The sequence below is a fragment of the Scyliorhinus canicula genome, chromosome 10 (genome assembly GCF_902713615.1).
Source record: "Scyliorhinus canicula chromosome 10, sScyCan1.1, whole genome shotgun sequence".
NCBI lineage: Eukaryota > Metazoa > Chordata > Chondrichthyes > Carcharhiniformes > Scyliorhinidae > Scyliorhinus > Scyliorhinus canicula.
Genome location: NC_052155.1, coordinates 129,487,565 through 129,502,473, shown reverse-complemented (window position 1 = coordinate 129,502,473; position 14,909 = coordinate 129,487,565). Strand labels below are relative to the sequence as shown.

Here is a 14,909-nt window from a genome sequence, read left to right as displayed (position 1 = left end):
AAGAGTGTGTCACTGAAAAGGAGGTCTTTGGTGGTCTTCAGTTGCTCCTTCAGAAAGCAGGAAACTTAGGGGCAGCACGGTGGCGGAGTGGGTTAGCCCTGTTGCCTCACGGCGCCGAAGTCCCAGGTTTGATCCTGGCTCTGGGTCACTGTCCGTGTGGAGTTTGCACATTCTCCTCGTGTTTGCATGGGTTTCACCGCCACAACCCAAAGATGTGCAGGCCAGGTAGATTGGCCATACTAAATTGACCTTTAATTGGATAAAATGAATTGGGTACTCTAAATTTAAAAAAAAAGAAAACAAGAAACTTGGAGGTCATGAATTGATAACTCTCTTGCAGTCACCGGGTGCACAAAACCATGTAACAAGATAAAAAAAACAATGTGCATTGACATTTGGTTCCCTGGTATCCATTGTTCTGTGGCGACATTCAGAACTATCTGAGATACTGTCCCAATTGTTTCCTGCAGGGCCATTGACAAATGAATTAGAATGTTTGCTAGTGACATCCTCAAAGCAGGATGGAAGGCCTCTCTTCAAGGCACCTATGCTCACTAAGGTATGCTGAAACTGAACTTGCAGCAATTTCTGGGGTCAAGGGACTGTTCCTTACAATAGTTGGCATTGAAAAGTGCCACATCACTATCTTGCCTGTTTGCCAAATGAACCAAAAATCAGGTCAAAGGGGCCACCATTGGTAACTGTTCCTTGGACCACTGAAGAATCATGCTGTGAAATTCCTTCCTTAAATCTATCCCTTTCCCTCCACTTATTTAATAGCCTGAAACCTACATTTTGTACCGAGCTTTTGGTCAACTTCCTAATAGCTCCATCTCTGGCTTTCATCTCATTTCAACGACAACAATCTATTCCCCAATGCCAACAAAACTAAAGAGCTGGTCATTGACTTCAGGAAGCAAAGTACTGTACACACCCCTGTCTTCATCAAAGGGGCCGAGGTGGAGATGGTTAACAGCTTCAAATTCCCAGGGGGGCGCGTCACCAAAATCTGTCCTGGTCCACTCACTTCGACGTTACCACCACGAAAGCACAACAGCGTCTATACTTCCTCAGGAAACTAAGGAAATTCGGCATGTCCACACTGACTCTTACCAACTTTTACAGATGCATCATAGAAAGTATCCTATCAGACTGCATCACAGCCTGGCATGGCAACTGCTCGGCCCAAGACCGCAAGAAACTTAAGAAAGTCGTGAGCACTGCCCAGTCCATCACACGAACCTGCCTCCCATCCATTGACTCTATGTACACCTCCCGCTGCCTGGGGAAATCAGGCAGCATAATCAAAGACCCCTCCCAACCGGCTTACTCACTTTTCCAACTTCTTCAATCAGGCAGCAGATACAAAAGTCTAAGAACACTCACAAACAGATTCAAAAGCAACTTTTTCCCCGCTGTTACCAAATTCCTAAACGACCCTATTATGGACTGACCTGATTAATATCACACTCCTGTATGCTTCCCCCAATGCTGGTGACTATGCTTTTACATTGTGGACCATGTGTTGCCCTATTATCTATTTTCATTTTATTTTATTTTATGTTCATGTACCAAATGATCGGTTTGAGCTGCTAGCAGAAAAATACTTTTCACTGTACCTGGGTACATGTGACAATTAACAAATCCAATCCAATCATATATTTTTTGTTGTTCTTGCCACTATGAATCACTTTGAAACCATATTCCATATTAAAGGTATTGTCGAAATGCAAGTTGACCTTGTTTTAATGTTCAGAAATCTTTCAGATTTAATCAAAATACAAGCACACACCTTGAATCTATATCCATCAAATAATCTGTCATTTTATTCAATTCAAGCTGTTTACTTAGGCTGAGATGTTTTAGTATTTGAATAGATTGCTAAGCTCTCAGCCAATATTACATAATGAGGCCTGGCTAAAAGCCCAGCAATCCATTAGCCTGCTGAAGCACCTGAGTCCCAGCAAAAACATTGCTTGATTGGTAGTTCTGGATCGTGCTGTAAATTGCACAATATTAACAGGTTTAAAGTGCTTGCAATTTCTGATATGTACAAACTTTATATATGTTGGAGTAATGTTGGAGTTATATAGAACATTTGTGAGGCCACAGCTGGAGTACTGTGTGCAGTTCTGGTCGCCACATTGCAGATGTGATTGCACTGGAGGGGATGCAGAGGCGTTTCACTTGGATGTTGCCTGGGATGGAACATTTAAGTTGTGAAGAGAGGTTGGATAGGCTTGTGTTGTTTTTGTTGGAGCAGAGAAGACTGAGGGGAGCCTGATTGAGGTGTACAAGATTATAAGGGCATGGACAGGATGGATAGGGAACAGCTGTTCCCCATATTTGAAGGGTCAGTTACAAGGAGACACAAGCTCAAGGTGAGAGGCGGGAGGTTCAGGGGGGATTTGAGGAAAAAGGTTTTTACCCAGAGATTGGTGACGGCCTGGACCGCACTGCCTGGGAGGATGGTAGAGGCGGGATGCCTCACATCCTTCAAACAGTACCTGGATTAGCACTTGGCACATCATAACGTTCGAAGCTATGGGCCAAGTGCTGACAAATGGGATTAGGATTAGCAGATCAGGTGCCTTTCATGCGGTGGTGCAGACTCGATGGGCCAAAGGGCCTTTTCTGCACTGGATTTTTCTGTGATCCTGTAAAGGGCCTGGATGACTGACACTGTTATTGGACTGGAGCAAACAGGGATCATCTTTTTAAGAAAAGTGCAAAATTCACAATGAATGACATTTTTAAATTGTTTTCTTACACATTCTACTGTCACTATGGGGTTTATTGTCTCACATTGTATAGAGTTAAATGGGTATGGAAGTGCCATAGCTTTGCATGAAGGGCTGAGGGGCCATAGGTATTGTTTAGTGGGCATAATGTGGCAAGGGGGAATGAGGGTCCAGAATTGTTTGTGGGGCGCACCTTGACATGAAGAAATGAAAGGTCGTGGTGGTTGTTTGGAAGACATAGACTGGCATGGAGGGCATGAGCAGGACCTTTTTAACTAACCTTTCAAATGTCCCCTCATGCAGACTATGTTTCATGACACTTCTGTGAATCATGACTCTTTGAAAAGCTGGCCTGACTCCATGAAATTAGCGAGGACTAAGACATGCTTATCCCTACAAAGGAGCTGGCCAGGTCTGAAATGCACGTCGTTGTCTTTTGAGCTGAACCATCAAAGTCATTCATAAAAATTGAAAACTTGAATGGTGTTGAGAATCCTGGAATCGGGACCCACCCACCAGTTTTAAAGGGCTCCTAAATCATCTAAGCTAGTGAAAATCCAGCCTAATATCTCGCTCCCAGGAGATTTTAGACTGCAGATCTCATTCCAACCCTTCAGCTCCTCTGCCATTCCCACTGGTCTCAGGTCCCAGTTCAATTCCAAATATGATGCTGAAATCTAGGATCAAATTGGCTTTATCCTATCACTATAATGCCGAGTTGATCATCTCTCACATCCCCTTTCTGTACTCGTGGGGCTGGATTCGTCCGCCCCGCCAGCCACAAGATTGACATGGGCGAGGCGTTGACAATGGAGTAATCCATTGACCTCGAGCGGGATTCTTCGGTCGCCGGGCAGACGCAGCCGGAGAATCCCGCCCGTCATTCAATGAGATCATGGCTGATCTTTTGTGGACTCAGCTCCACTTTCCGGCCCGAACAACATAACCCTTAATCCCTTTATTCTTCAAAAAACTATCTATCTTTACCTTAAAAACATTTAATGAAGGAGCCTCACCTGCTTCACTGGGCAAGGAATTCCATAGATTCACAACCCTTTGGGTGAAGAAGTTCCTTCTAAACTCAGTCCTATCAAATATCAAATATTTGATATTTAATATCAAATATTCCATTTTCTTTATTTTAATGTTGCCTGTATATTAACGTTGAAATATACAGCTGTGGGTGCGGCCTAGTTACGTTTAGCTTTGGTGATCAGGTATATCCATGTCCTTTCTTTGGATCATCCACTTCAAATTTGAACAAGGGAGTTTATTGAATTTAATTCCAATCCACGTGACCAAGCTGAACAGCACATTGGAATGAAATATCCGGCCTCCTCTTTGTGGTTAGCTATAATGTGGTTATGATTCAGAACACTCTTAGTTTCTCTTACATTCAGCCTGAGGGGATTGTAATGCTAAAGTGTATTTTCTGTGGGCAGTGTAGCATCCAATCTGAAGTGTCACTCTGTACAGCACCTGCTGAGTTCATCATCCAGTCTCTCAGGAAGAGTGGAGCCAGAATACATGCATGCATATAGTTATAAAAATACAATCTTGACTTAATTCCTCTTGCCCTCAATGTTGGTCCTTCTTTTTTTGATAATATACTAAAATTATCTAAGCATTGCTCTTATCATGGATCAAAACCACTTTTGTTTTATTTCATTTTTATCCAGTACTTTCTTTGTTCATCCATTCCAATTTTATACATTGATTGACAGCCTGTTGCATATTTCATCCTCACCTTCCAGGATGAATTCTGTCACAAGTGATATTCTTTCTATGCCATTGATTCTTCTGAGTCTGCTTTCACTAACATATTCATGGAGAAGGTTACTCAAATGTTGCTGTTTAAAAACAAATATATGAATTTACATATTTAAGGTACATATTTAAACCTAAATGTAGGGTTGTGGGCAAAGAACAAAGAGTGTGACTAATTAGGTAGCCCTTTCAAGGAGCCAGGAAAAAACAGGATGGATGAGAACCATTGAATAGCAGAACCATAGAATCCCTACAGTGCAAAGAGGCCATTTGGCCCATCAAGTTCGCACCGACCATCTGAAAGAGCACCCTACTTAGGCCCACACCCTGCCCTATCCCCATAACCGCACCTAACCTGAACACCTTTGGACATGAGTAGGCAATTTTAGCATGGCCAATCCACCTAACCTGCACATCTTTGGGGTGTGGGAGGAAACTGGAACATCCAGAGGAACCCATATAGACAAAGCAGAATGTGCAAATTCCACACAGACAGTCACCCAAGGCCGGAATTGAACCTGGGTCCCTGGAGATGTGAGGTAGCAGTGCTAACCACTGTGCCACCCAGTATAGAAGCAAAGTTCTATGGATGCTGGAGATATGAAACAAAATCATAGTGAAACCTGAGATGGCCCTGGTAGTCACCTTCCAGTGCCTGATCACCCAACTTCTCTGGAGTGTCATTTTCATCCTCCTCTTCCTCTGCCACCCAATCCTGTTCTGAGGAATAGTGATGTTACAAGTCCTCTTCAACTAGCCCCAGACTTCCTTGTATAGTCATGTTGTGCAGTGTGCAGCAAACACTCTGGCTAGCTGGCTGGTACTGGAGGGCACTATCCAACTAGGCTAGGCAATGGAAGCACATTGTCAAGTTGCGAATGGTTTATTTCAATGAAGGTTCATGTTATTACAGGGTTCTGATTGTAGTGTCGCTCTGCTTCCATACCTGGATACTGCAATGGTGTCAGGATCCACCTTTTGAAAGGATATCACATATTTCCCAACAGCCACACAGAGAGTCTGCATGTACAGAAGAGATGCTGAACCTGGAGCTTTGGCAGGATGAAGGAATCATGACGGCTACCTGGGAACCTAGTGCAAAGCAACGTGATGTGCTTTCTCTGGTCACAGACCAGTTGCCCAATCAATGGGTAGAATCCTTTACTACTGAGGAATCTGTCGAGCTGATCCCTTAGTGTCTTGAAGGTTGTGTGGTGCTCTGAATCTGAGGGAATCAATGGTGGCAAACCCAATGCCTCCTACATTGCGCTGGTCCAGCTATCCCAAAGCAGATATAACCCTCCCCCCCTCCCCATCCTCTCATTTTGCCTTTTCCAGAATAGGATGTCCATGACCTGCTTGATGGTATGATGAGGTACTGACAATAAAATTTAGCCAGGTATGCAGGTGATCCCTGGAGCATCCCCAATGCATTGAAATTCAGGGCGCAATTCAGCGACCCCATTGTGGCCAGCACAATGGGTAAATTGCACGACAGCCTCAAATCGTGCTCTGCGCTGGGCCGATCACAAGTCACCCAACTCACTCCGCCTGGTGCGATCTGGAACTCGTCCAGTGAGGGCGATATACAGACCTGCATATTTAAATGAACCTAATGGATTAATTAAATGCCCGTATGCCAGATTCACCATGTGCCAGGGACTCAACTGTCGCAACCCGCCAGAGCGCTGTTTAGTACTAGTTCACACAAATGTGAACCAGGCATAACGGTACATGGTAGAGTCATTCAGGGCATTAGAGACCTCTGGGTGGGCAATGATAGGGCAGGGTGCCCAGCAGGCACTGCCAGGGTGCCAGAGACATAGCTGGATGCCAGGCTGGAAGTGCCAGGGGGTCCAGGTGCCAGGTTGGCACTGTTAGGGGTTGGCCCTTGCCAAGTGGAGAGAGGGGGTTCCCAGGGGCCTCAACAAGATTGGGGAGTGCGGGGTGTGTCCAGAAAAGCAGTGGTGAGGGGGGGCTGAAATCTGGTGGGGGGGGGGGGGGGGGGGAGATTGGGCTGCCAATCAAAATGTTCCCCGATCTGCAAACAACTGGGCAGGGATTCTTCTTTCCGGGGATTAAGTCCCCACGCCGGCGGGAAAACCGGCGTCAACGATTCAGGCGTCAATGGGCCTCCAATGTGAGGAATTCTCATCTGTCTCGGTGGCCAGGTGGACGGTGGAGGGGTTGGCGCTGCTCCAGCCTGTGCCGAAGGGACTGCGCGAATTCGCGAATGTGCCAAAGGGCCGGCATGATCTCATGCATGCGCGGAACCACCGCCGTGTTTTGGCGCATGCACGGGGGGTTCTCTTCTCCACGCCGGCCATGGCGGAGCCCTATAGGGGCTGGCGCGGAAGGAAGGAGTGCCCCCACGGCACAGGCCCACCCGCATATCGGTGGGCCCCAATCGCAGGCCAAGCCACCGTGGAGCCCCCCCCCCCGGACAGATCCCCCTGCACCTCCCCGAGGACCGCCCCAGCTGACTTACTTGCAAGTTCCGCCGTGTGGGACCATTCGTAACCCACGCCGGCAGGTCTGGCCAAAAACGAACGGCCGCCCGGCCCATCGGGGCCTGGAGAATTTCCGGGGGCGGGTGGATGGCGCTGCCAATGGCTCCCAACCGGTGTGGCGTGAACCCCGCCTGAAAAACAGTGCCGGAGAATACGGCAGCCGGCGTTGAGGCGGCAGGGCGGGATTTGCGCCACCCCCAGGGATTCTCCGACCCATCGGGGGGTTGGAGAATCCCGCCCTGTTCCTGCTAGCGATATTAGCCCGACATCATAAAATCGCTCTAGGTGGCAAAGTGCAGGTGAATAGCAGGGTGATTCACGGCATTGCAGCCACCGAGAATCACCCAGCAAAATGCCCTTGAAAGTGGATTTCATTTTAAGTCCACTGAATCGCACCCAGAATTAACCACATTAACATTAAAGAAAAAGATTTAAAATTATCAGTTAAACAGTTCTTAAAAAAAAGGTAAAACCTGAACCTATTATCTGCACCTGCCACTAATTCCAACTAAGCCACACAATACAGTTCAAGTGTTGCTTTTAAGTAGAGGTAACAAAACAGATTACTTGCTTAGCTGTACAAACCTTTAGAAAGAGTTACTTTCAAGAGCAGATCCAGTACATTTCTGTGTTATCAGACTCAAATCATATGGAAAATAGCTGTTCAACTTAAAATGTTATAACAGACTGCAGAACTGCAAACAGACCTGGCTTCTTCTATTCATTACTTCATATGTATCCCACTAAGCTCCATAAATTGCTCAGCCAACACTAAATATAACCTACTCTCCAGGAAACCATCCAAAGTATAAACAATGTTCCATCAGCTCTTTACCTATAACCAGGTTAAAAGGTTGGAATGAATGATTACCTCACTCTTTTACACCTTAATTACAGCATTAGCAGACACACTGCCTGAATGTATTTTAAACCACGATTTTAATAACATTACTGCCAGAAATATGAAATAATGTATCAATTTCTTATTCATCACACATGTAGGGATCTAGGAATGAATCTTGAAGCCTCTGGCCATTGTGAACCAGAGCACAAATATTATTTGTATGGAGAGCCACAATTTTCTACAGCACAGGTGCTCTGTCATGTGAAGGAAGCTGTCTCTTGGGGTATGGGGGGCACATCAGATATCTTTGGTTGTGATTTCTTCCCCCTGCAGCCCCTCTTGCTGTGTGTCTCTTGTTATGATCTCAGTTTAGAGCGGTAACTTTTTTTCAAAAAGAAGAAATCCAAAATCCCACTCAGTTCCTGAAAGAATAAAGCCACAAGATCCAATGGTTTAAAACAGTTTTTTTTTTCTACACAAGAGTTAAACCAAGAAAATGCTGAAGACTATCTGAGGTAATCGACTATACCCTAAAACTTAAAATGAAGCTTAGTTATAAATGAACTAGCAGCCAGATTATTATTGGTTTTAACTAAAAATTACAAATTAACTGACAGGTACAGCTGAGACAGATCTTAAAAATGTGTCATCAACCTCAGTCACAAAAACCTTTCCTTCTCATAAGGAATTTTAGGTGTTAACCGGATCCCTGGGCAAAAACAATGGCCAACTAACCCGAGTTCCATGGGCACAGCCTTCACCAACAGTGGCACATTTCTGCAGAACATCTATGACTTGGTCTGGATGATCTCCCCTTTCCCTGTTTTCGCTTTCCCTGTTAAATTAGAAGCTGTCTCAACTGATACAAGCCCTTGAAACTATGGATTCTATTACACTCTACTCCACCTCCCCCCCCCCCCCCCCCCCCCCACCGCCCGCTTGGGAAAAAAGAAACAAAGGCTTCTTTATGACAGTTTTGAAATACTGTCATAACATAAGCAAACTACTGTGGATGCTTGAATCTGAAAGAAAAGCAGAGAATGTGCTGGAAAAACTCAGCAGGATGGCTACATCTGTGGAGAGAGAAAACAGGGTTAACATTTCAAGTCTGTTTGACTCTTCAAACTCTTGAACAAAAAGAGATGGAAGACGTGTTGGATATCATACTGTGGCTGGGATAAACTGCAACAAAGATGTAGCAAACAAGAACAAGAGACATATTTGGGGGGGGGGGATTTTTGCATTAAGACAAAAAATGCAAGGGGTATTAAAAACAGTAAGTTAAGATGGAGGATAAAGGTCACAGTTCAAAGCTATTCAACTCAATGTTGAGTCCTCAGGGCTGTAACTTACTCAATCAGAAGATGAGATGCTGCTCCTGTGTCTGACCTCACCAGAGCACCTTTCCAGGCCAACAACAGACACATGGGCATGAGACTAACCTGCCGAGCCAAATTGGCAAGCAACAGGAAGATTGAAATACTGCAAGTTCTTATCATCATTTATTTTGGCAAATAAATATTTACATCCCGTACATAGAAATATTCTTGTCTTTCACAATTACATGTTGTATGGACAAAATTCTAAGAGCCTTATCAAAGCAAGTAAACGTTACAATTACGATTAACATGATTCAAAGAACATGAAATCGCCAGAACAAGAGCCGGCCTTCTCTCTTCCACCACTTCTTTAAACTCTGGATAGAGCATCAGTAAATACATTGGGCAGAATTTATCCATATTTTTCCAGAGTGTCAATCTCTGACTGAAACCTGGCTTGTGCCTCTACAGCAGCACAGTTCAGTTTTTAGTTCAAATCTCTCTGTAAACATATTCAGGGGCGTAGTTTAAACTTTCACTGCGGCAGGGTGGGACCTAGGCCTTTGTTACAAAGATCAGGGCGGCCTTAAAAATTACTTAAAGGGTGCCCTAATTAGCACCGATAGTTCACTCCCTCAAGACCTCCCGCACAGACAGGGAGGACTCCCCTCCTCACAAAATCCCCATTGCGGGATTCTCTGCTGTTCTTGCTGATGGCTAACGTAGGCTGAAAATTGCCTCCAAAGTTTTTCCCAGCAACATACTCATTTTTACGTTGCAGAGCTGCAGCATCAAACTCCAGCAAAGCAGCTGAAGATTCTTCATGCGGGACATCTGCAAAAGCAGCTGCGAATAATTTATTATTCCAAGCTTCCACTTCAAGTTGTTGACAAGCCAAGACAAGACTTAACTTTTCTTCTAAATTGTCAAGCACTTTCGTTGATATGTATTAAGTTTTCTTGAAAAGTAACTGACTGGACTCTGTATCATCATCTTGCAGCAACACTGCTCTCATGACTCCATTGCGAACATCAATAGCTATTTTGAATGGTTTATTGAAATTTGGAGCAGCCAAATCAGATACATTTATTAAAACGGCCATTTTAATGTATCAAACACAAGATTCTGTCCAGTTAACTTTTATATTTTCCTTTATCGGGTTTGTCAATCAAGTGACGACCATGCTGAAATTAGGGACAAACTTGCTGTAAAATCCACATATTCTGAGGAACCGTTGTATTTCTCATTCTATTATAGGGCCAGGAATCGCTTGAACTTCAGCTTCTCCTAGCAAGCTTGACCTTGTCCCACACTATGTCCTAAATAGATTACTTTGGCCTTGGCAAACTCATTTTTCACCAAAGCTATCACCAAATCAGCTTTTTCTAGTCCATCAAATGATGCTCTCAAGTGCTCTTCTCAAGCGTTACACCAGACCAGCAGATCTTAAATATATACAACACAGTTGTGTAACCAATTGCTTGGTTTGTTAATCTTTGAAAGGTAGCTGATGCATTCTTCATTCTAATAAACTCACATCAGGATGGCACATCTAGGTTTATGAAAGAAGAGATTTATTTGGCTTGATCTGTCAGTGAACTTGTCAATAACCTTTTAAAAAATTGACCTCAATCACAAAGTCTGAACTTCCAACTCTATCAATACAGTCCTCAAGCTGGGGAATTGAATAAGAATCGATTTTTGTTACAGTATTAATTTTCTTGTAACCAATGCAAAATCTTAGCAATTTATCAGGTTTTGGTACCAGTATGACTCGAGTACTGCAGCTACTTTGATTTAGTTCAATTATGCCATTGTCCAGCATTAATTTCATTTCCTTTTTGACTTGAGGTAGTTTTCCAAGATTCAGGGAGGGATTCTCCGCTTGCCGATGCCGCAATCGCGAAACGCAATTGGGCAGAGCCTCCGACGACAAAATCGGGGTAGGTGCCAATTTGACGGCAAATAAGGATCCTCTGGCACTCTGGTGTGAATGTGTCACTCCTGTGCCACATTAAAGTACAGAAGGCATATTATTAGTGGGCCTGACACCCTATTGTGGTAGTCACCACTGTTTGTATATATTACGTACATGAGAAGTAATACGGTAATGCTCCTGTACTACAGGTACGGGGGTAGGTCCCTGCCTGCTGGCTCCACCCAGTAGGTGGAGTATAAATGTGTGTGCTCTCTGAACTGCAGCCATTTCGGCAGCAGCTGCAGGAGGCAACACATCTCTGCTTAATAAAGTCTTGATTACTCTCTACTCTCGTCTCGTCGTAATTGATAGTGCATCACCTATTCTCTGGAGCCTCCGAGATTCACCGTCTCCGATGGGCCGAGTTCCCGACAGCGTGGTTCACTTGCTGAGCTGCTGAGCGAGAGAGAGGAGGTGGGAAATGGCGTGGAGTGACTGCAGGCTGCCAGCCCGGACACCGGCCATGCTGGCTGCGGTGTGGGCCCTCTGCCAGGGATGGGGAAGGGGCAGGGGGACAAGCCGAGCAGCTGGGGTGCCCCCCTCCCCCAAAGAGTGGTGTGTCCACACATGTGTAATGGGGATCCGCAACTAAGCGGGGTCTCACTTCCTCACCCACCGACGAACTTCACCTGGGTGACCTTCCTTTCCTCCGGGCCGCCGGCCACGTCCAGTGCTTTCTGCTCGGGCATGGTGAGGGGCCACAGTTCTGGTGTTCCCGCTCCCGTCTTCTCCCGCTTCCGGCAGTTGTGCACGGCCTTCTCCTGGGGGAGGGGAAGTGACAGGAGCACGGAGCAACCAACTCACTCTGGCCACCCTGAGATTGTGGAGTTTCTTCCGTCACTGGATGCCAGTCCAGACGACATTACCCATGGCGCAGATCGCCTCTGCCACCTGTGCCCAGACACAGCGAACAGCAGCACTGGTGGCCTTCCTCCCCAGCCAGGGTGTAGGTTCTTTCTTCTCTCCTCCATGGCATCCAAGAGGGTGTCCAGCTAAACTTCCCGGAACTCTGGCGCTGCTCTCCTTCCAGCCATCTTGTTGACTGGGACGGTGTGTGTGAGGGGGATGGATCGTTTAAATGCGGCTACGGTGTGTGAGCCTCATGTGCACCAATCACGGACCCGACAAATCGGCACCGTTTTCCATGGAATTGATTGTGTTCCGTGTGCCGATGGTGCCAGTCCATTTAAAGTAGCTAAATTGGTGCAGCTATTGCACATTTGATCTGTCATAAAATGTCATGGTTCCCACACCGGCACGGCACTTCGTCTCAAAATCGGAGAATCCAGCCCTCAGTCAGTCAGAATTTTATTCGATGGGTGTGACATTTCCCACACCAATAGTCTGCATAACTAACTAAATTTACTCTGGTTTACCTATGCACACTAACTAACTCTTTAAGCAGCTTGCTTACGTCATTCTGAGATCTCTTTGGAAGATGATGTGATGTCCTATCTAATTTTTTTTAAATCTGCATTTTGGCTAATTTATTATTGGGAGTTTGATCTGAGAATGTTTGAACCCTGACTCAATATTCGAATGCTCAAGTGTTTCCATATCACCATTTTCCTTCTTTACTACTTGGAGTGCACTCATTGGTGACTTGCCACCCTGTCAAAATACTATTTAAGCATATTCACTAATATCCTTTGGGGAATGAAATCTGTCATCCTTACCTGATCTAGCCTACATGTGACTCCAGATCCACAGCAATGTGGCTGACCATTAAATGCCCTCAGGGATATACAATAAATGCTGGCTCAGCTAGTGACGCCCACACCACATGAACAAGTAACAAAAAAGGTCTTCTGGGGGTATCCCTTGACCTCTAAACCTAGCCATCAGTGTCGCATATGGCAAAGGTAACAGAACTATTATTTATTCACATTTTGAAAACTCAAAATTCAGTTACCTGATTTGCTGTTTTTCTTAAAGTTTTTCTTAATGTTTCTGGGAGATGTGCAAGGCAGGTTTTTTATTCATTGGGTGATGAGTGCCAGGAACCCGTTGCTGGGGAGGATTGAGGAAGCTGATACATTAACGGCGTTCAAAAGGCATGGGCGGCATGTGGCGCAGTGGATAGCACTGGAACTGCGGCGCTGAGGACCCGGGTTCGAATCCCGGCCCTGGGTCACTGTCCGTGTGGAGTTTCCACATTCTTCCCATGTCTGCTTGGGTTTCACCCCCCACAACCCAAATCTGTGCAGATTAGGTGGATTGGTCACACTAAATTGCCCCTTAATTGGAAAAAAAAATAATTGGGTACTCTAAATTTTAAAAAAAGGCATCTCGACAAATACATGGATAGGATGGATATAGAGGGATACGGCACTAGGAAGCACTGAGGGTTTTGGCCATGGGTGGTATCATGACTGGTACAGGCTTGGAGGGCCGAAGGGCCTGTTCCTATGCTGTATTGTTCTTTGTTCTTTGAAACCATAAGATGTCCCCAAACTCCTGCGCTTGCTGCCACCGGTGTTACTTCTCCCTGGGCCATAACTCTGTATTTAACAAATTTAAGTGGTGCCTTTAATTCATGTCAATAAACTGGCTCAAAGGGGTTGACACCATTGTTGTGTTAAACACTTCTCCAATGGTAAATAACAACATGAAATTCTTCTATCCCACCCCTCAGCACATTCAAGGCAATAAGCTATAATCATAGTTTTAATGATTTGAAGCCATCTTTGCAATGTTCCTCTGAGACTGTGGGTGATATGCAGTTGAATTAATCTGTTTTACTAATAAACCTCAGTGTACCCGAACAGGAGCCGTGGTTTGGTGACTGGGGGATTTTGCAGTTACTTCATTGCGGTGTTAATGTAAGCCTACTCGTGCACAGAGGACCACCTTGGCACTGCCACCATGGCTCTGCTCGGGTATGCTATCCCTGTGGGGCTATACTGATCAATGTTCCCCTCAATCGCTTCGAGTTTTGTAGAAACTGTTGAAAACCTCGCTGATGTGGTGTAACGTCGGCACGGTATGAATATTCAATGAGAAGGGAATGTTATGGGCTAGGGCTTAGAAACACCAAAGTGTATTATGAAGTTTACCTGACCTACACCCTTTATGTTAAATTTGGATAGGAGGAGCACTAAAGCCTTCACTGCAGGTGTGATTCATCAGACTTCAGAGACACCTTAATCAAAACAAGGTTTATTCTAAGAATGTTGTTAACACATATATATATATGTACATAAAAAGAGCAAGAATTTGTATCAATTACAAATATAAAGACCTCACATGGCTACAGTAACCTATGTATAACACTTAATGAATTCCCCCTTAGCTGTTCCAATTCAATAACAAAATCCAATAAACCAAAGCCCCTTTTCAAAGGCATGACCCAGCACACTGTATGCTCGCTTGAATGGGACTGGTCCTTTAACTGAAATTCTGATCCAGGTCCAGCCAGCAGATTCAAACTCCTTCCGGAAAACAACTATAACTTTAAATTTACCAAGGCAGTTAGCCACAACCAATGTTTTTTTTACTGGAACAGCTTTTAAAATGAAAACAGAGAAAAACACCTCTTTCTCCTGCTACAGTCAAAAGCAGTCAAACTGAAACTGAAACCTTAAAAAAGACTCTCACCTGACAGCCACAGCCAAAGATGCTGCAAGTCACATGATAAGAGACTAAACCTTTCTTAAAGGGACACTCACATGACATGAACAAATTGTGGGGAAGTCAATACAATTAAATGTATTGAAATTTATTGAAATCAGGTTCTGGCCAGGAACATCA

General features: G+C 44.9%; 1 long non-coding RNA gene across 1 annotated transcript in view; it reads right to left on the bottom strand.

Annotated features, from left to right (window-relative positions):
* Positions 1-7,967: 7,967 nt before the first annotated feature.
* Positions 7,968-14,909, bottom strand: part of LOC119972950 — a 133,737-nt gene continuing 126,795 nt past the window's right edge. Inside the window, exon 3 of the long non-coding RNA XR_005462189.1 lies at positions 7,968-8,284. This is a non-coding gene — a long non-coding RNA (uncharacterized LOC119972950). The remainder of the gene's footprint in view (positions 8,285-14,909) is intronic.